Genomic DNA, 20,479 nt, shown 5'->3' with positions numbered 1-20,479 from the left:
GGGCTTCAAAGTTTTCACTTAAGATTTCCTTCGCCGCAATGGACAAAATGCTTAATAACTCTCCTGCACATGCTGCTAAAAATCCAAAACTTCACATGTACATAAAAAGTCTGTACCTGAAGACATCTATATGTTTATATTCAGTTATACACCTTGCGCCAATCAATATCATTTTTTACATTTTGACGTACTGCACGGTGCCCTTTTAACGAATCTGATTGAAAATTGGCTAGAAAAGACTCAAGACATTGATCTTACTCTATCCCTATTTTTGTGACTTTCCTTCGAAGGGCGTGGCTATTACGGTGCCGCAGAGTCTGATTATTCTCCGTGGCAACAAAAGTTCCTGCAAAATGATTCAGATGATCCATCTTCTCGAAATTTTTCACATTTGAGGATATTCAGGCCCTGAAGACGGCTGCCAACTTATTTTTGATCGCAGTGGTAGCGCCACCAACTGGTTAAAACAAATACAAATTATTTTCGTTGATGTTTTTCTCCGGGCAGGTGAACAAAATCTACCTTATATTTGCTCGGATGAGTGTTTAGGCCTTGAGCATGTCACAATACGAAAGTCTTTCGCCTTCTTCAGAGTGTCACATGATGCTGTCTTGTGACCCGTCTTTATCAGCTGATGTTCCATGAGGGCGTGACTTACCTGTCACAAGAATGAAGGCAAGTCACGCCCCCCGCTGTCCGTTCACTCCGCCAAGATGCTGGTCCAGGTGGTAGAGAGGATGAAGGCTCCCTTGTCTCTGTTCATGGTTTTTATGCCTCGCTTGCAGATCTCAATGGCCTCTCTGATCCAGCGCTGTTGTTTGTTCTCTTCTGTGCGGATGACCCTGCCCTTCTCCCGGTCCATGATGTGGTTTTCCCTTTTGCAGTGGTCAGTGATTGCTGATTTGTAATGTTCATGTTGTGCTTGTTCTTTTACTGCTCTGATTTTTTTCATTTTTTTGACAGGTAAGTCACACCCTCATGGAACATCAGCTCAAGACACCATCATGCGACACTCTGAAGAAGGCGAAAGACTCGCCGAAACATGTCAGGTAAAAAATTAACCTAAAACATAATTGTCTGCTTTTAATGAATCAGTCAAATATCAATAATAAGAAGACAAAATGAACCTAATACAAATAAATGAATGCTTAATAACTCCCCTGCACATGCTCCTAAAAATCCAAACCTTCACCTGTAAATAAAACGTCCCGACCTGAAGACATCGTAATGTTATTATTTTGTTATACACACAGTGCCGCCAAGTGGAATCAAAAATTTGTTTTTATTTTAATTTTCACGTACTGCACGGTGCCCTTTTGACGAATCCGACTGAAAATTAGTCAGAAAAGACTCAAGACAATGATCTTACTCTCTGCCGAATTTTGTGACGTTTTGGCAAAAGGCGTGGCTATTAAGGTGCTGAAAAGTCCGATTGTACTCTGTGACAACAAAAGCTCCGGCAACATGACTCAGATGATCCTATCTTCTCGAAGTTGTACACATTTGAGGATACTTCAGCCCTGAAGACATCTACCAACTTATTTTACATCGTAGTAGTAGCGCCACCAACTGGTAAAAGCTAATACTAGTTATTTTCTTGGATGTTTTTCTCCGTGCAACTCAACAAGGTCGCCCTCATATATGCTCGGATGACTGTTTCGGCCATGAGGATGTCACAATACGAAATTCGTCCTTTTTCGTGAAAAGTTGTGGGAGTGGCATTGCACTGTTCGGCAATAAAACAAAGCTGATTATGAGGTTCTAAATATGAACGACAACTCGTAAAACTTTACACACACATCAGGCCGAGCAAATTTATCAATATTTTATACGTTAGTTGTGCAGCTTTTTTTAAATGGCTCGCCATGGCCCTCGAGAAATGTTAAAAAAAGCAGCTCTGGTTGAGTGTTTCACCTCGCTTTTTGTAAATTTTATGGAGTACAGTGAACCCTCGGTTATCGCGGTTAATGGGGACCGAGACCACCCGCGAAAACTGAAAATCCGCGAAGTAGCGGCGCACCTTCAAAAATGCTTAAAAAAAATATACAATATATATAATAAATATATATATATATATATATATATATAAATATATATATATATATATATACTGGGAGAGAGAGAGTGAAATTCATGTTATAACAAAAAAACCAAATTATTATTAAAACGTATTATTTTTTTATTCCCCAGCCATTCTTTTAGTATTTATTTAATTACTCCGACTTTTACCTGCTGGTACGCCGTCCGGTGTGCCCTGTGAAATGAAAGGTGGCATTCTTTATTTATTTATTTATTTATTCATTCATAACTGACAGCCTCGCGCTCCGCTCGTGCCCGGGCAGAAGAGGTGCTCCAATTTGGCTTAACTGTGACACACGCCCGCCCTCCTCCCCCGGAGCTTCCATTCGGTTAAACTTAGGGGCCGCTTGGCACCGCCCGTGCCCGGGGAAGGTGCTCCTCTTCGGCTTACTGTGACGCGAGCATGCCCTCCTCCTCCGGAGCTTCCATTCGGTTAAACTTAGGGGCCGCTTGGAACCGCCCGTGCCCGGGGAAGGTGCTCCTCTACGGCTTAACTGCCACGCACGCCGGCCGGAGCTCTGGTACGGTCCGAACCGCGCGAAACGTCACCACCGATCGTGTCCGGGGGAACGTGCTCTTCTTCGTCCACTCTCCTCTTCGCCCACGCTCTTCTTCGGCGCACGCCGGCCGTCTAACCGCTCCAGCGCCCCGTCGTGCCGCTCGGCGAAACTACAATGCCCCCGAATATTTTTTAGACCCGCGAAGCACTGAACCCGCGAAAGGTGAACCGCGAAGTAGCGAGGGTTCACTGTATGTATAAGACCAAGACCTACAAAAAAGTCTCTTGGAGCAATGAGCTAGGTTTTACAGGAAGTCGGCCATTTTGAATTTACTTAAAAGGGGGCGGGTCACCACAATGGACTTTGTGTAGAAATTATTATTGGGGCCCGAGCAGCGACCGCGGCGAGGTCCCTATTGTTTTTGTAGAAAACATTATTACTTTTATTATTATTATTATTATTATTATTAGGGCCTGAGCAGCGACCGCTGCGAAGTCCCTATTGTTTTTGTAGAAATTATTATTATTATTATTTTTCCGATTGCTCGATCGCATTTTTGACCCCCGAAACATGCACAAAAACTCACCAAACTTGGCAGTCTCATCGGGCATGGCGAAAAATTTGATATTTTAACGTCTAATATGAACAGGAAGTGAGTTATGAATTTTTGAAAGTCCGACTTTTGCCCTTTTTTGCATGTTTACAGGGGTCATTCTTTTGCACCCTGATCCTAAAGGCTTCATCTGATTGCCTTAAAATTCTGTCTGTAGCATCTGAAGACCTGGGACAAACACTGGGGCTAAAATTTTTTGTTTCCGAAATACTATATGACGGGGGCGGGGCTTCAAAGTTTTCACTTAAGATTTCCTTCGCCGCAATGGACAAAATGCTTAATAACTCTCCTGCACATGCTGCTAAAAATCCAAAACTTCACATGTACATAAAGAGTCTGTACCTGAAGACATCGATATGTTTATATTCAGTTATACACCTTGCGCCAATCAATATCATTTTTTACATTTTGACGTACTGCACGGTGCCCTTTTAACGAATCTGATTGAAAATTGGCTAGAAAAGACTCAAGACATTGATCTTACTCTATCCCTATTTTTGTGACTTTCCTTCGAAGGGCGTGGCTATTACGGTGCCGCAGAGTCTGATTATTCTCCGTGGCAACAAAAGTTCCTGCAAAATGATTCAGATGATCCATCTTCTCGAAATTTTTCACATTTGAGGATATTCAGGCCCTGAAGACGGCTGCCAACTTATTTTTGATCGCAGTGGTAGCGCCACCAACTGGTTAAAACAAATACAAATTATTTTCGTTGATGTTTTTCTCCGGGCAGGTGAACAAAATCTACCTTATATTTGCTCGGATGAGTGTTTAGGCCTTGAGCATGTCACAATACGAAAGTCTTTCGCCTTCTTCAGAGTGTCACATGATGGTGTCTTGTGACCCGTCTTTATCAGCTGATGTTCCATGAGGGCGTGACTTACCTGTCACAAGAATGAAGGCAAGTCACGCCCCCCGCTGTCCGTTCACTCCGCCAAGATGCTGGTCCAGGTGGTAGAAAGGATGAAGGCTCCCTTGTCTCTGTTCATGGTTTTTATGCCTCGCTTGCAGATCTCAATGGCCTCTCTGATCCAGCGCTGTTGTTTGTTCTCTTCTGTGCGGATGACCCTGCCCTTCTCCCGGTCCATGATGTGGTTTTCCCTTTTGCAGTGGTCAGTGATTGCTGATTTGTAATGTTCATGTTGTGCTTGTTCTTTTACTGCTCTGATTTTTTCATTTTTTTGACAGGTAAGTCACACCCTCATGGAACATCAGCTGATAAAGACGGGTCTCAAGACACCATCATGCGACACTCTGAAGAAGGCGAAAGACTCGCCGAAACATGTCAGGTAAAAAATTAACCTAAAACATAATTGTCTGCTTTTAATGAATCAGTCAAATATCAATAATAAGAAGACAAAATGAACCTAATACAAATAAATGAATGCTTAATAACTCCCCTGCACATGCTCCTAAAAATCCAAACCTTCACCTGTAAATAAAACGTCCCGACCTGAAGACATCTTAATGTTATTATTTTGTTATACACACAGTGCCGCCAAGTGGAATCAAAAATTTTTTTTAATTTTAATTTTCACGTACTGCACGGTGCCCTTTTGACGAATCCGACTGAAAATTAGTCAGAAAAGACTCAAGACAATGATCTTACTCTCTGCCGAATTTTGTGACGTTTTGGCAAAAGGCGTGGCTATTAAGGTGCTGAAAAGTCCGATTGTACTCTGTGGCAACAAAAGCTCCGGCAACATGACTCAGATGATCCTATCTTCTCGAAGTTGTACACATTTGAGGATACTTCAGCCCTGAAGACATCTACCAACTTATTTTACATCATAGTAGTAGCGCCACCAACTGGTAAAAGCTAATACAAGTTATTTTCTTGGATGTTTTTCTCCGTGCAACTCAACAAGGTCGCCCTCATATATGCTCGGATTACTGTTTCGGCCATGAGGATGTCACAATACGAAATTAGTCCTTTTTCGTGAAAAGTTGTGGGAGTGGCATTGCACTGTTCGGCAATAAAACAACGCTGATTATGAGGTTCTAAATATGAACGACAACTCGTGAAACTTTACACACACATCAGGCCGAGCAAATTTATCAATATTTTATACGTTAGTTGTGCAGCTTTTTTGAAATGGCTCGCCATGGCCCTCGAGAAATGTTAAAAAAAAGCAGCTCTGGTTGAGTGTTTCACCTCGCTTTTTGTAAATTTTATGGAGTACAGTGAACCCTCGGTTATCGCGGTTAATGGGGACCGAGACCACCCGCGAAAACTGAAAATCCGCGAAGTAGCGGCGCACCTTCAAAAATGCTTAAAAAAAATATACAATATATATAATAAATATATATATATATATATATATATATATATACGGGAAGAGAGAGAGTGAAATTCATGTTATAACAAAAAAAACTAATTATTATTAAAACGTATTATTTTTTTATTCCCCAGCCATTCTTTTTGTATTTATTTAATTACTCCGACTTTTACCTGCTGGTACGCCGTCCGGTGTGCCCTGTGAAATGAAAGGTGGCATTCTTTATTTATTTATTCATTTATTCATTCATAACTGACAGCCTCGCGCTCCGCTCGTGCCCGGGCAGAAGAGGTGCTCCAATTTGGCTTAACTGTGACACACGCCCGCCCTCCTCCCCCGGAGCTTCCATTCGGTTAAACTTAGGGGCCGCTTGGCACCGCCCGTGCCCGGGGAAGGTGCTCCTCTTCGGCTTACTGTGACGCGAGCATGCCCTCCTCCTCCGGAGCTTCCATTCGGTTAAACTTAGGGGCCGCTTGGAACCGCCCGTGCCCGGGGAAGGTGCTCCTCTTCGGCTTACTGTGACGCGAGCATGCCCTCCTCCTCCGGAGCTTCCATTCGGTTAAACTTAGGGGCCGCTTGGCACCGCCCGTGCCCGGGGAAGGTGCTCCTCTACGGCTTAACTGCCACGCACGCTGGCCGGAGCTCTGGTACGGTCCGAACCGCGCGAAACGTCGCCACCGATCGTGTCCGGGGGAACGTGCTTTTCTTCGTCCACTCTCCTCTTCGCCCACGCTCTTCTTCGGCGCACGCCGGCCGTCTAACCGCTCCAGCGCCCCGTCGTGCCGCTCGGCGAAACTACAATGCCCCCGAATATTTTTTAGACCCGCGAAGCACTGAATCCGCGAAAGGTGAACCGCGAAGTAGCGAGGGTTCACTGTATGTATAAGACCAAGACCTACAAAAAAGTCTCTTGGAGCAATGAGCTAGGTTTTACATTTTGAATTTACTTAAAAGGGGGCGGGTCACCACAATGGACTTTGTGTAGAAATTATTATTGGGGCCCGAGCAGCGACCGCGGCGAGGTCCCTATTGTTTTTGTAGAAAATATTATTACTTTTATTATTATTATTATTATTATTATTTGGGCCTGAGCAGCGACCGCTGCGAAGTCCCTATTGTTTTTGTAGAAATTATTATTATTATTATTTTTCCGATTGTTCTATCGCATTTTTGACCCCCGAAACATGCACAAAAACTCACCAAACTTGGCAGTCTCATCGGGCATGGCGAAAAATTTGATATTTTAACGTCTAATATGAACAGGAAGTGAGTTATGAAATTTTGAAAGTCCGACTTTTGCCCTTTTTTGCATGTTTACAGGGGTCATTCTTTTGCACCCTGTTCCTAAAGGCTTCATCTGATTGCCTTAAAATTCTGTCTGTAGCATCTGAAGACCTGGCACAAACACTGGGGCTAAAATTTTTTGTTTCCGAAATACTATATGACGGGGGCGGGGCATCAAAGTTTTCACTTAAGATTTCCTTCGCCGCAATGGACAAAATGCTTAATAACTCTCCTGCACATGCTGCTAAAAATCCCAAACTTCACATGTACATAAAGAGTCTGTACCTGAAGACATCTATATGTTTATATTCAGTTATACACCTTGCGCCAATCAATATCATTTTTTACATTTTGACGTACTGCACGGTGCCCTTTTAACGAATCTGATTGAAAATTGGCTAGAAAAGACTCAAGACATTAATCTTACTCTATCCCTATTTTTGTGACTTTCCTTCGAAGGGCGTGGCTATTACGGTGCCGCAGAGTCTGATTATTCTCCGTGGCAACAAAAGTTCCTGCAAAATGATTCAGATGATCCATCTTCTCAAAATTTTTCACATTTGAGGATATTCAGGCCCTGAAGACGGCTGCCAACTTATTTTTGATCGCAGTGGTAGCGCCACCAACTGGTTAAAACAAATACAAATTATTTTCGTTGATTTTTTTCTCCGGGCAGGTTAACAAAATCTACCTTACATTTGCTCGGATGAGTGTTTAGGCCTTGAGGATGTCACAATACGAAAGTCTTTCGCCTTCTTCAGAGTGTCACATGATGGTGTCTTGTGGCCCGTCTTTATCAGCTGATGTTCCATGAGGGCGTGACTTACCTGTCACAAGAATGAAGGCAAGTCACGCCCCCCGCTGTCCGTTCACTCCGCCAAAATGCTGCTCCAGGTGGTAGAGAGGATGAAGGCTCCCTTGTCTCTGTTCATGGTTTTTATGCCTCGCTTGCAGATCTCAATGGCCTCTCTGATCCAGCGCTGTTGTTTGTTCTCTTCGGTGCGGATGACCCTGCCCTTCTCCCGGTCCATGATGTGGTTTTCCCTTTTGCAGTGGTCAGTGATTGCTGATTTGTAATGTTCATGTTGTGCTTGTTCTTTTACTGCTCTGATTTTTCATTTTTTTGACAGGTAAGTCACACCCTCATGGAACATCAGCTCAAGACACCATCATGCGACACTCTGAAGAAGGCAAAAGACTCGCCGAAACATGTCAGGTAAAAAATTAACCTAAAACATAATTGTCTGCTTTTAATGAATCAGTCAAATATCAATAATAAGAAGACAAAATGAACCTAATACAAATAAATGAATGCTTAATAACTCCCCTGCACATGCTCCTAAAAATCCAAACCTTCACCTGTAAATAAAACGTCCCGACCTGAAGACATCTTAATGTTATTATTTTGTTATACACACAGTGCCGCCAAGTGGAATCAAAAATTTGTTTTTATTTTAATTTTCACGTACTGCACGGTGCCCTTTTGACGAATCCGACTGAAAATGAGTCAGAAAAGATTCAAGACAATGATCTTACTCTCTGACGAATTTTGTGACGTTTTGGCAAAAGGCGTGGCTATTAAGGTGCTGAAAAGTCCGATTGTACTCTGTGGCAACAAAAGCTCCGGCAACATGACTCAGATGATCCTATCTTCTCGAAGGTGTACACATTTGAGGATACTTCAGCCCTGAAGACATCTACCAACTTATTTTACATCGTAGTAGTAGCGCCACCAACTGGTAAAAGCTAATACAAGTTATTTTCTTGGATGTTTTTCTCCGTGCAACTCAACAAGGTCGCCCTCATATATGCTCGGATGACTGTTTCGGCCATGAGGATGTCACAATACGAAATTCGTCCTTTTTCATGAAAAGTTGTGGGAGTGGCATTGCACTGTTCGGCAATAAAACAAAGCTGATTATGAGGTTCTAAATATGAACGACAACTCGTAAAACTTTACACACACATCAGGCCGAGCAAATTTATCAATATTTTATACGTTAGTTGTGCAGCTTTTTTGAAATGGCTCGCCATGGCCCTCGAGAAATGTTAAAAAAAGCAGCTCTGGTTGAGTGTTTCACCTCGCTTTTTGTAAATTTTATGGAGTACAGTGAACCCTCGGTTATCGCGGTTAATGGGGACCGAGACCACCCGCGAAAACTGAAAATCCGCGAAGTAGCGGCGCACCTTCAAAAATGCTTAAAAAAAATAAACAATATATATAATAAATATATATATATATATATATATATATATATATATATATATATATACGGGGAGAGAGAGAGTGAAATTCATGTTATAACAAAAAAACCAAATTATTATTAAAACGTATTATTTTTTTATTCCCCAGCCATTCTTTTAGTATTTATTTAATTACTCCGACTTTTACCTGCTGGTACGCCGTCCGGTGTGCCCTGTGAAATGAAAGGTGGCATTCTTTATTTATTTATTCATTTATTCATTCATAACTGACAGCCTCGCGCTCCGCTCGTACCCGGGCAGAAGAGGTGCTCCAATTTGGCTTAACTGTGACACACGCCCGCCCTCCGCCCCCGGAGCTTCCATTCGGTTAAACTTAGGGGCCGCTTGGCACCGCCCGTGCCCGGGGAAGGTGCTCCTCTTCGGCTTACTGTGACGCGAGCATGCCCTCCTCCTCCGGAGCTTCCATTCGGTTAAACTTAGGGGCCGCTTGGAACCGCCCGTGCCCGGGGAAGGTGCTCCTCTACGGCTTAACTGCCACGCACGCCGGCCGGAGCTCTGGTACGGTCCGAACCGCGCGAAACGTCGCCACCGATCGTGTCCGGGGGAACGTGCTCTTCTTCGTCCACTCTCCTCTTCGCCCACGCTCTTCTTCGGCGCACGCCGGCCGTCTAACCGCTCCAGCGCCCCGTCGTGCCGCTCGGCGAAACTACAATGCCCCCGAATATTTTTTAGACCCGCGAAGCACTGAACCCGCGAAAGGTGAACCGCGAAGTAGCGAGGGTTCACTGTATGTATAAGACCAAGACCTACAAAAAAGTCTCTTGGAGCAATGAGCTAGGTTTTACAGGAAGTCGGCCATTTTGAATTTACTTAAAAGGGGGCGGGTCACCACAATGGACTTTGTGTAGAAATTATTATTGGGGCCCGAGCAGCGACCGCGGCCAGGTCCCTATTGTTTTTGTAGAAAACATTATTACTTTTATTATTATTATTATTATTATTATTAGGGCCTGAGCAGCGACCGCTGCGAAGTCCCTATTGTTTTTGTAGAAATTATTATTATTATTATTTTTCCGATTGTTCGATCGCATTTTTGACCCCCGAAACATGCACAAAAACTCACCAAACTTGGCAGTCTCATCGGGCATGGCGAAAAATTTGATATTTTAACGTCTAATATGAACAGGAAGTGAGTTATGAATTTTTGAAAGTCCGACTTTTGCCCTTTTTTGCATGTTTACAGGGGTCATTCTTTTGCACCCTGATCCTAAAGGCTTCATCTGATTGCCTTAAAATTCTGTCTGTAGCATCTGAAGACCTGGGACAAACACTGGGGCTAAAATTTTTTGTTTCCGAAATACTATATGACGGGGGCGGGGCTTCAAAGTTTTCACTTAAGATTTCCTTCGCCGCAATGGACAAAATGCTTAATAACTCTCCTGCACATGCTGCTAAAAATCCAAAACTTCACATGTACATAAAGAGTCTGTACCTGAAGACATCTATATGTTTATATTCAGTTATACACCTTGCGCCAATCAATATCATTTTTTACATTTTGACGTACTGCATGGTGCCCTTTTAACGAATCCGATTGAAAATTGGCTAGAAAAGACTCAAGACATTGATCTTACTCTATCCCTATTTTTATGACTTTCCTTCAAAGGGCGTGGCTATTACGGTGCCGCAGAGTCTGATTATTCTCCGTGGCAACAAAAGTTCCTGCAAAATGATTCAGATGATCCATCTTCTGGAAATCTTTCACATTTGAGGATATTCAGGCCCTGAAGACGGCTGCCAACTTATTTTTGATCGCAGTGGTAGCGCCACCAACTGGTTAAAACAAATACAAATTATTTTCGTTGATGTTTTTCTCCGGGCAGGTGAACAAAATCTACCTTATATTTGCTCGGATGAGTGTTTAGGCCTTGAGCATGTCACAATACAAAAGTCTTTCGCCTTCTTCAGAGTGTCACATGATGCTGTCTTGTGACCCGTCTTTATCAGCTGATGTTCCATGAGGGCGTGACTTACCTGTCACAAGAATGAAGGCAAGTCACGCCCCCCGCTGTCCGTTCACTCCGCCAAGATGCTGGTCCAGGTGGTAGAGAGGATGAAGGCTCCCTTGTCTCTGTTCATGGTTTTTATGCCTCGCTTGCAGATCTCAATGGCCTCTCTGATCCAGCGCTGTTGTTTGTTCTCTTCTGTGCGGATGACCCTGCCCTTCTCCCGGTCCATGATGTGGTTTTCCCTTTTGCAGTGGTCAGTGATTGCTGATTTGTAATGTTCATGTTGTGCTTGTTCTTTTACTGCTCTGATTTTTTTCATTTTTTTGACAGGTAAGTCACACCCTCATGAAACATCAGCTCAAGACACCATCATGCGACACTCTGAAGAAGGCGAAAGACTCGCCGAAACATGTCAGGTAAAAAATTAACCTAAAACATAATTGTCTGCTTTTAATGAATCAGTCAAATATCAATAATAAGAAGACAAAATGAACCTAATACAAATAAATGAATGCTTAATAACTCCCCTGCACATGCTCCTAAAAATCCAAACCTTCACCTGTAAATAAAACGTCCCGACCTGAAGACATCGTAATGTTATTATTTTGTTATACACACAGTGCCGCCAAGTGGAATCAAAAATTTGTTTTTATTTTAATTTTCACGTACTGCACGGTGCCCTTTTGACGAATCCGACTGAAAATTAGTCAGAAAAGACTCAAGACAATGATCTTACTCTCTGCCGAATTTTGTGACGTTTTGGCAAAAGGCGTGGCTATTAAGGTGCTGAAAAGTCCGATTGTACTCTGTGGCAACAAAAGCTCCGGCAACATGACTCAGATGATCCTATCTTCTCGAAGTTGTACACATTTGAGGATACTTCAGCCCTGAAGACATCTACCAACTTATTTTACATCGTAGTAGTAGCGCCACCAACTGGTAAAAGCTAATACAAGTTATTTTCTTGGATGTTTTTCTCCGTGCAACTCAACAAGGTCGCCCTCATATATGCTCGGATGACTGTTTCGGCCATGAGGATGTCACAATACGAAATTCGTCCTTTTTCGTGAAAAGTTGTGGGAGTGGCATTGCACTGTTCGGCAATAAAACAAAGCTGATTATGAGGTTCTAAATATGAACGACAACTCGTAAAACTTTACACACACATCAGGCCGAGCAAATTTATCAATATTTTATACGTTAGTTGTGCAGCTTTTTTGAAATGGCTCGCCATGGCCCTCGAGAAATGTTAAAAAAAGCAGCTCTGGTTGAGTGTTTCACCTCGCTTTTTGTAAATTTTATGGAGTACAGTGAACCCTCGGTTATCGCGGTTAATGGGGACCGAGACCACCCGCGAAAACTGAAAATCCGCGAAGTAGCGGCGCACCTTCAAAAATGCTTAAAAAAAATATACAATATATATTATATATATATATATATATATATATATATATATATATATATATACGGGGAGAGAGAGAGTGAAATTCATGTTATAACAAAAAAAACAAATTATTATTAAAACGTATTATTTTTTTATTCCCCAGCCATTCTTTTAGTATTTATTTAATTACTCCGACTTTTACCTGCTGGTACGCCGTCCGGTGTGCCCTGTGAAATGAAAGGTGGCATTCTTTATTTATTTATTCATTTATTCATTCATAACTGACAGCCTCGCGCTCCGCTCGTGCCCGGGTAGAAGAGGTGCTCCAATTTGGCTTAACTGTGACACACGCCCGCCCTCCTCCCCCGGAGCTTCCATTCGGTTAAACTTAGGGGCCGCTTGGCACCGCCCGTGCCCGGGGAAGGTGCTCCTCTTCGGCTTACTGTGACGCGAGCATGCCCTCCTCCTCCGGAGCTTCCATTCGGTTAAACTTAGGGGCCGCTTGGAACCGCCCGTGCCCGGGGAAGGTGCTCCTCTACGGCTTAACTGCCACGCACGCCGGCCGGAGCTCTGGTACGGTCCGAACCGCGCGAAACGTCGCCACCGATCGTGTCCGGGGGAACGTGCTCTTCTTCGTCCACTCTCCTCTTCGCCCACGCTCTTCTTCGGCGCACGCCGGCCGTCTAACCGCTCCAGCGCCCCGTCGTGCCGCTCGGCGAAACTACAATGACCCCGAATATTTTTTAGACCCGCGAAGCACTGAACCCGCGAAAGGTGAACCGCGAAGTAGCGAGGGTTCACTGTATGTATAAGACCAAGACCTACAAAAAAGTCTCTTGGAGCAATGAGCTAGGTTTTACAGGAAGTCGGCCATTTTGAATTTACTTAAAAGGGGGCGGGTCACCACAATGGACTTTGTGTAGAAATTATTATTGGGGCCCGAGCAGCGACCGCGGCGAGGTCCCTATTGTTTTTGTAGAAATTATTATTATTATTATTTTTCCGATTGTTCGATCGCATTTTTGACCCCCGAAACATGCACAAAAACTCACCAAACTTGGCAGTCTCATCGGGCATGGCGAAAAATTTGATATTTTAACGTCTAATATGAACAGGAAGTGAGTTATGAATTTTTGAAACCGACTTTTGCCCTTTTTTGCATGTTTACAGGGGTCATTCTTTTGCACCCTGATCCTAAAGGCTTCATCTGATTGCCTTAAAATTCTGTCTGTAGCATCTGAAGACCTGGGACAAACACTGGGGCTAAAATTTTTTGTTTCCGAAATACTATATGACGGGGGCGGGGCTTCAAAGTTTTCACTTAAGATTTCCTTCGCCGCAATGGAAAAAATGCTTAATAACTCTCCTGCACATGCTGCTAAAAATCCAAAACTTCACATGTACATAAAGAGTCTGTACCTGAAGACATCTATATGTTTATATTCAGTTATACACCTTGCGCCAATCAATATCATTTTTTACATTTTGACGTACTGCATGGTGCCCTTTTAACGAATCCGATTGAAAATTGGCTAGAAAAGACTCAAGACATTGATCTTACTCTATCCCTATTTTTATGACTTTCCTTCAAAGGGCGTGGCTATTACGGTGCCGCAGAGTCTGATTATTCTCCGTGGCAACAAAAGTTCCTGCAAAATGATTCAGATGATCCATCTTCTGGAAATCTTTCACATTTGAGGATATTCAGGCCCTGAAGACGGCTGCCAACTTATTTTTGATCGCAGTGGTAGCGCCACCAACTGGTTAAAACAAATACAAATTATTTTCGTTGATGTTTTTCTCCGGGCAGGTGAACAAAATCTACCTTATATTTGCTCGGATGAGTGTTTAGGCCTTGAGCATGTCACAATACAAAAGTCTTTCGCCTTCTTCAGAGTGTCACATGATGCTGTCTTGTGACCCGTCTTTATCAGCTGATGTTCCATGAGGGCGTGACTTACCTGTCACAAGAATGAAGGCAAGTCACGCCCCCCGCTGTCCGTTCACTCCGCCAAGATGCTGGTCCAGGTGGTAGAGAGGATGAAGGCTCCCTTGTCTCTGTTCATGGTTTTTATGCCTCGCTTGCAGATCTCAATGGCCTCTCTGATCCAGCGCTGTTGTTTGTTCTCTTCGGTGCGGATGACCCTGCCCTTCTCCCGGTCCATGATGTGGTTTTCCCTTTTGCAGTGGTCAGTGATTGCTGATTTGTAATGTTCATGTTGTGCTTGTTCTTTGACTGCTCTGATTTTTCATTTTTTTGACAGGTAAGTCACACCCTCATGGAACATCAGCTGATAAAGACGGGTCTCAAGACACCATCATGCGACACTCTGAAGAAGGCGAAAGACTCGCCGAAACATGTCAGGTAAAAAATTAACCTAAAACATAATTGTCTGCTTTTAATGAATCAGTCAAATATCAATAATAAGAAGACAAAATGAACCTAATACAAATAAATGAATGCTTAATAACTCCCCTGCACATGCTCCTAAAAATCCAAACCTTCACCTGTAAATAAAACGTCCCGACCTGAAGACATCTTAATGTTATTATTTTGTTATACACACAGTGCCGCCAAGTGGAATCAAAAATTTGTTTTTATTTTAATTTTCACGTACTGCACGGTGCCCTTTTGACAAATCCGACTGAAAATTAGTCAGAAAAGACTCAAGACAATGATCTTACTCTCTGCCGAATTTTGTGACGTTTTGGCAAAAGGCGTGGCTATTAAGGTGCTGAAAAGTCCGATTGTACTCTGTGGCAACAAAAGCTCCGGCAACATGACTCAGATGATCCTATCTTCTCGAAGTTGTACACATTTGAGGATACTTCAGCCCTGAAGACATCTACCAACTTATTTTACATCGTAGTAGTAGCGCCACCAACTGGTAAAAGCTAATACAAGTTATTTTCTTGGATGTTTTTCTCCGTGCAACTCAACAAGGTCGCCCTCATATATGCTCGGATGACTGTTTCGGCCATGAGGATGTCACAATACGAAATTCGTGATTTTTCGTGAAAAGTTGTGGGAGTGGCATTGCACTGTTCGGCAATAAAACAAAGCTGATTATGAGGTTCTAAATATGAACGACAACTCGTAAAACTTTACACACACATCAGGCCGAGCAAATTTATCAATATTTTATACGTTAGTTGTGCAGCTTTTTTGAAATGGCTCGCCATGGCCCTCGAGAAATGTTAAAAAAAAGCAGCTCTGGTTGAATGTTTCACCTCGCTTTTTGTAAATTTTATGGAGTACAGTGAACCCTCGGTTATCGCGGTTAATGGGGACCGAGACCATCCGCGAAAACTGAAAATCCGCGAAGTAGCGGCGCACCTTCAAAAATGCTTAAAAAAAATATACAATATATATAATAAATATATAAATATATATATATATATATATACGGGGAGAGAGAGAGTGAAATTCATGTTATAACAAAAAAAACAAATTATTATTAAAACGTATTATTTTTTTATTCCCCAGCCATTCTTTTTGTATTTATTTAATTACTCCGACTTTTACCTGCTGGTACGCCGTCCGGTGTGCCCTGTGAAATGAAAGGTGGCATTCTTTATTTATTTATTCATTTATTCATTCATAACTGACAGCCTCGCGCTCCGCTCGTGCCCGGGCAGAAGAGGTGCTCCAATTTGGCTTAACTGTGACACACGCCCGTCCTCCTCCCCCGGAGCTTCCATTCGGTTAAACTTAGGGGCCGCTTGGCACCGCCCGTGCCCGGGGAAGGTGCTCCTCTTCGGCTTACTGTGACGCGAGCATGCCCTCCTCCTCCGGAGCTTCCATTCGGTTAAACTTAGGGGCCGCTTGGAACCGCCCGTGCCCGGGGAAGGTGCTCCTCTTCGGCTTACTGTGACGCGAGCATGCCCTCCTCCTCCGGAGCTTCCATTCGGTTAAACTTAGGGGCCGCTTGGCACCGCCCGTGCCCGGGGAAGGTGCTCCTCTACGGCTTAACTGCCACGCACGCTGGCCGGAGCTCTGGTACGGTCCGAACCGCGCGAAACGTCGCCACCGATCGTGTCCGGGGGAACGTGCTCTTCTTCGTCCACTCTCCTCTTCGCCCACGCTCTTCTTCGGCGCACGCCGGCCGTCTAACCGCTCCAGCGCCCCGTCGTGCCGCTCGGCGAAACTACAATGCCCCCGAATATTTTTTAGACCCGCGAAGCACTGAACCCGCGAAAGGTGAACCGCGAAGTAGCGAGGGTTCACTGTATGTATAAGACCAAGACCTACAAAAAAGTCTCTTGGAGCAATGAGCTAGGTTTTACAGGAAGTCGGCCATTTTGAATTTACTTAAAAGGGGGCGGGTCACCACAATGGACTTTGTGTAGAAATTATTATTGGGGCCCGAGCAGCGACCGCGGCGAGGTCCCTATTGTTTTTGTAGAAAATATTATTACTTTTATTATTATTATTATTAGGGCCTGAGCAGCGACCGCTGCGAAGTCCCTATTGTTTTTGTAGAAATTATTATTATTATTATTTTTCGGATTGTTCGATCGCATTTTTGACCCCCGAAACATGCACAAAAACTCACCAAACTTGGCAGTCTCATCGGGCATGGCGAAAAATTTGATATTTTAACGTCTAATATGAACAGGAAGTGAGTTATGAATTTTTGAAAGTCCGACTTTTGCCCTTTTTTGCATGTTTACAGGGGTCATTCTTTTGCACCCTGATCCTAAAGGCTTCATCTGATTGCCTTAAAATTATGTCTGTAGCATCTGAAGACCTGGCACAAACACTGGGGCTAAAATTTTTTGTTTCCGAAATACTATATGACGGGGGCGGGGCATCAAAGTTTTCACTTAAGATTTCCTTCGCCGCAATGGACAAAATGCTTAATAACTCTCCTGCACATGCTGCTAAAAATCCAAAACTTCACATGTACATAAAGAGTCTGTACCTGAAGACATCTATATGTTTATATTCAGTTATAGACCTTGCGCCAATCAATATCATTTTTTACATTTTGACGTACTGCACGGTGCCCTTTTAACGAATCTGATTGAAAATTGGCTAGAAAAGACTCAAGACATTGATCTTACTCTATCCCTATTTTTGTGACTTTCCTTCGAAGGGCGTGGCTATTACGGTGCCGCAGAGTCTGATTATTCTCCGTGGCAACAAAAGTTCCTGCAAAATGATTCAGATGATCCATCTTCTCGAAATTTTTCACATTTGAGGATATTCAGGCCCTGAAGACGGCTGCCAACTTATTTTTGATCGCAGTGGTAGCGCCACCAACTGGTTAAAACAAATACAAATTATTTTCGTTGATTTTTTTCTCCGGGCAGGTTAACAAAATCTACCTTACATTTGCTCGGATGAGTGTTTAGGCCTTGAGGATGTCACAATACGAAAGTCTTTCGCCTTCTTCAGAGTGTCACATGATGGTGTCTTGTGGCCCGTCTTTATCAGCTGATGTTCCATGAGGGCGTGACTTACCTGTCACAAGAATGAAGGCAAGTCACGCCCCCCGCTGTCCGTTCACTCCGCCAAAATGCTGCTACAGGTGGTAGAGAGGATGAAGGCTCCCTTGTCTCTGTTCATGGTTTTTATGCCTCGCTTGCAGATCTCAATGGCCTCTCTGATCCAGCGCTGTTGTTTGTTCTCTTCGGTGCGGATGACCCTGCCCTTCTCCCGGTCCATGATGTGGTTTTCCCTTTTGCAGTGGTCAGTGATTGCTGATTTGTAATGTTCATGTTGTGCTTGTTCTTTTACTGCTCTGATTTTTCATTTTTTTGACAGGTAAGTCACACCCTCATGGAACATCAGCTGATAAAGACGGGTCTCAAGACACCATCATGCGACACTCTGAAGAAGGCGAAAGACTCGCCGAAACATGTCAGGTAAAAAATTAACCTAAAACATAATTGTCTGCTTTTAATGAATCAGTCAAATATCAATAATAAGAAGACAAAATGAACCTAATACAAATAAATGAATGCTTAATAACTCCCCTGCACATGCTCCTAAAAATCCAAACCTTCACCTGTAAATAAAACGTCCCGACCTGAAGACATCTTAATGTTATTATTTTGTTATACACACAGTGCCGCCAAGTGGAATCAAAAATTTGTTTTTATTTTAATTTTCACGTACTGCACGGTGCCCTTTTGACGAATCCGACTGAAAATTAGTCAGAAAAGACTCAAGACAATGATCTTACTCTCTGCCGAATTTTGTGACGTTTTGGCAAAAGGCGTGGCTATTAAGGTGCTGAAAAGTCCGATTGTACTCTGTGGCAACAAAAGCTCCGGCAACATGACTCAGATGATCCTATCTTCTCGAAGTTGTACACATTTGAGGATACTTCAGCCCTGAAGACATCTACCAACTTATTTTACATCGTAGTAGTAGCGCCACCAACTGGTAAAAGCTAATACAAGTTATTTTCTTGGATGTTTTTCTCCGTGCAACTCAACAAGGTCGCCCTCATATATGCTCGGATGACTGTTTTGGCCATGAGGATGTCACAATACGAAATTCGTGATTTTTCGTGAAAAGTTGTGGGAGTGGCATTGCACTGTTCGGCAATAAAACAAAGCTGATTATGAGGTTCTAAATATGAACGACAACTCGTAAAACTTTACACACACATGAGGCCGAGCAAATTTATCAATATTTTATACGTTAGTTGTGCAGCTTTTTTGAAATGGCTCGCCATGGCCCTCGAGAAATGTTAAAAAAAAGCAGCTCTGGTTGAGTGTTTCACCTCGCTTTTTGTAAATTTTATGGAGTACAGTGAACCCTCAGTTATCGCGGTTAATGGGGACCGAGACCATCCGCGAAAACTGAAAATCCGCGAAGTAGCGGCGCACCTTCAAAAATGTTTAAAAAAAATATACAATATATATAATAAATATATATATATATATATATATATATATATATATATATATATACGGGGAGAGAGAGAGTGAAATTCATGTTATAACAAAAAAACCAAATTATTATTAAAACGTATTATTTTTTTATTCCCCAGCCATTCTTTTAGTATTTATTTAATTACTCCGACTTTTACCTGCTGGTACGCCGTCCGGTGTGCCCTGTGAAATGAAAGGTGGCATTCTTTATTTATTTATTCATTTATTCATTCATAACTGACAGCCTCGCGCTCCGCTCGTACCCGGGCAGAAGAGGTGCTCCAATTTGGCTTAACTGTGACACACGCCCGCCCTCCGCCCCCGGAGCTTCCATTCGGTTAAACTTAGGGGCCGCTTGGCACCGCCCGTGCCCGGGGAAGGTGCTCCTCTTCGGCTTACTGTGACGCGAGCATGCCCTCCTCCTCCGGAGCTTCCATTCGGTTAAACTTAGGGGCCGCTTGGAACCGCCCGTGCCCGGGGAAGGTGCTCCTCTACGGCTTAACTGCCACGCACGCCGGCCGGAGCTCTGGTACGGTCCGAACCGCGCGAAACGTCGCCACCGATCGTGTCCGGGGGAACGTGCTCTTCTTCGTCCACTCTCCTCTTCGCCCACGCTCTTCTTCGGCGCACGCCGGCCGTCTAACCGCTCCAGCGCCCCGTCGTGCCGCTCGGCGAAACTACAATGCCCCCGAATATTTTTTAGACCCGCGAAGCACTGAACCCGCGAAAGGTGAACCGCGAAGTAGCGAGGGTTCACTGTATGTATAAGACCAAGACCTACAAAAAAGTCTCTTGGAGCAATGAGCTAGGTTTTACAGGAAGTCGGCCATTTTGAATTTACTTAAAAGGGGGCGGGTCACCACAATGGACTTTGTGTAGAAATTATTATTGGGGCCCGAGCAGCGACCGCGGCCAGGTCCCTATTGTTTTTGTAGAAAACATTATTACTTTTATTATTATTATTATTATTATTATTAGGGCCTGAGCAGCGACCGCTGCGAAGTCCCTATTGTTTTTGTAGAAATTATTATTATTATTATTTTTCCGATTGTTCGATCGCATTTTTGACCCCCGAAACATGCACAAAAACTCACCAAACTTGGCAGTCTCATCGGGCATGGCGAAAAATTTGATATTTTAACGTCTAATATGAACAGGAAGTGAGTTATGAATTTTTGAAAGTCCGACTTTTGCCCTTTTTTGCATGTTTACAGGGGTCATTCTTTTGCACCCTAATC

General features: G+C 43.4%; 1 long non-coding RNA gene across 2 annotated transcripts; it reads left to right on the top strand.

Moving 5' to 3' along the window:
• Positions 1-856: 856 nt before the first annotated feature.
• Positions 857-18,038, top strand: LOC148315110 (uncharacterized). Of its 2 annotated transcripts, XR_015841264.1 has the most exons (8): positions 857-1,049; positions 4,204-4,304; positions 7,886-7,971; positions 11,122-11,222; positions 11,300-11,385; positions 14,442-14,542; positions 14,618-14,718; positions 17,948-18,038. It is a non-coding gene; the product is annotated as an uncharacterized LOC148315110 (long non-coding RNA). The 2 variants fall into 2 exon arrangements; XR_015841265.1 differs by lacking the exons at positions 11,122-11,222; positions 11,300-11,385.
• Positions 18,039-20,479: the final 2,441 nt, after the last annotated feature.

Source organism: Idiotropiscis lumnitzeri, unplaced genomic scaffold (assembly GCF_059441095.1).
Source record: "Idiotropiscis lumnitzeri isolate Australia: NSW breed Sydney's pygmy pipehorse unplaced genomic scaffold, RoL_Ilum_1.0 HiC_scaffold_121, whole genome shotgun sequence".
Classification (NCBI taxonomy): Eukaryota; Metazoa; Chordata; class Actinopteri; order Syngnathiformes; family Syngnathidae; genus Idiotropiscis; species Idiotropiscis lumnitzeri.
Note: the sequence above shows the minus strand (reverse complement) of the source record. Positions and strands in the feature narration are given on the sequence as shown.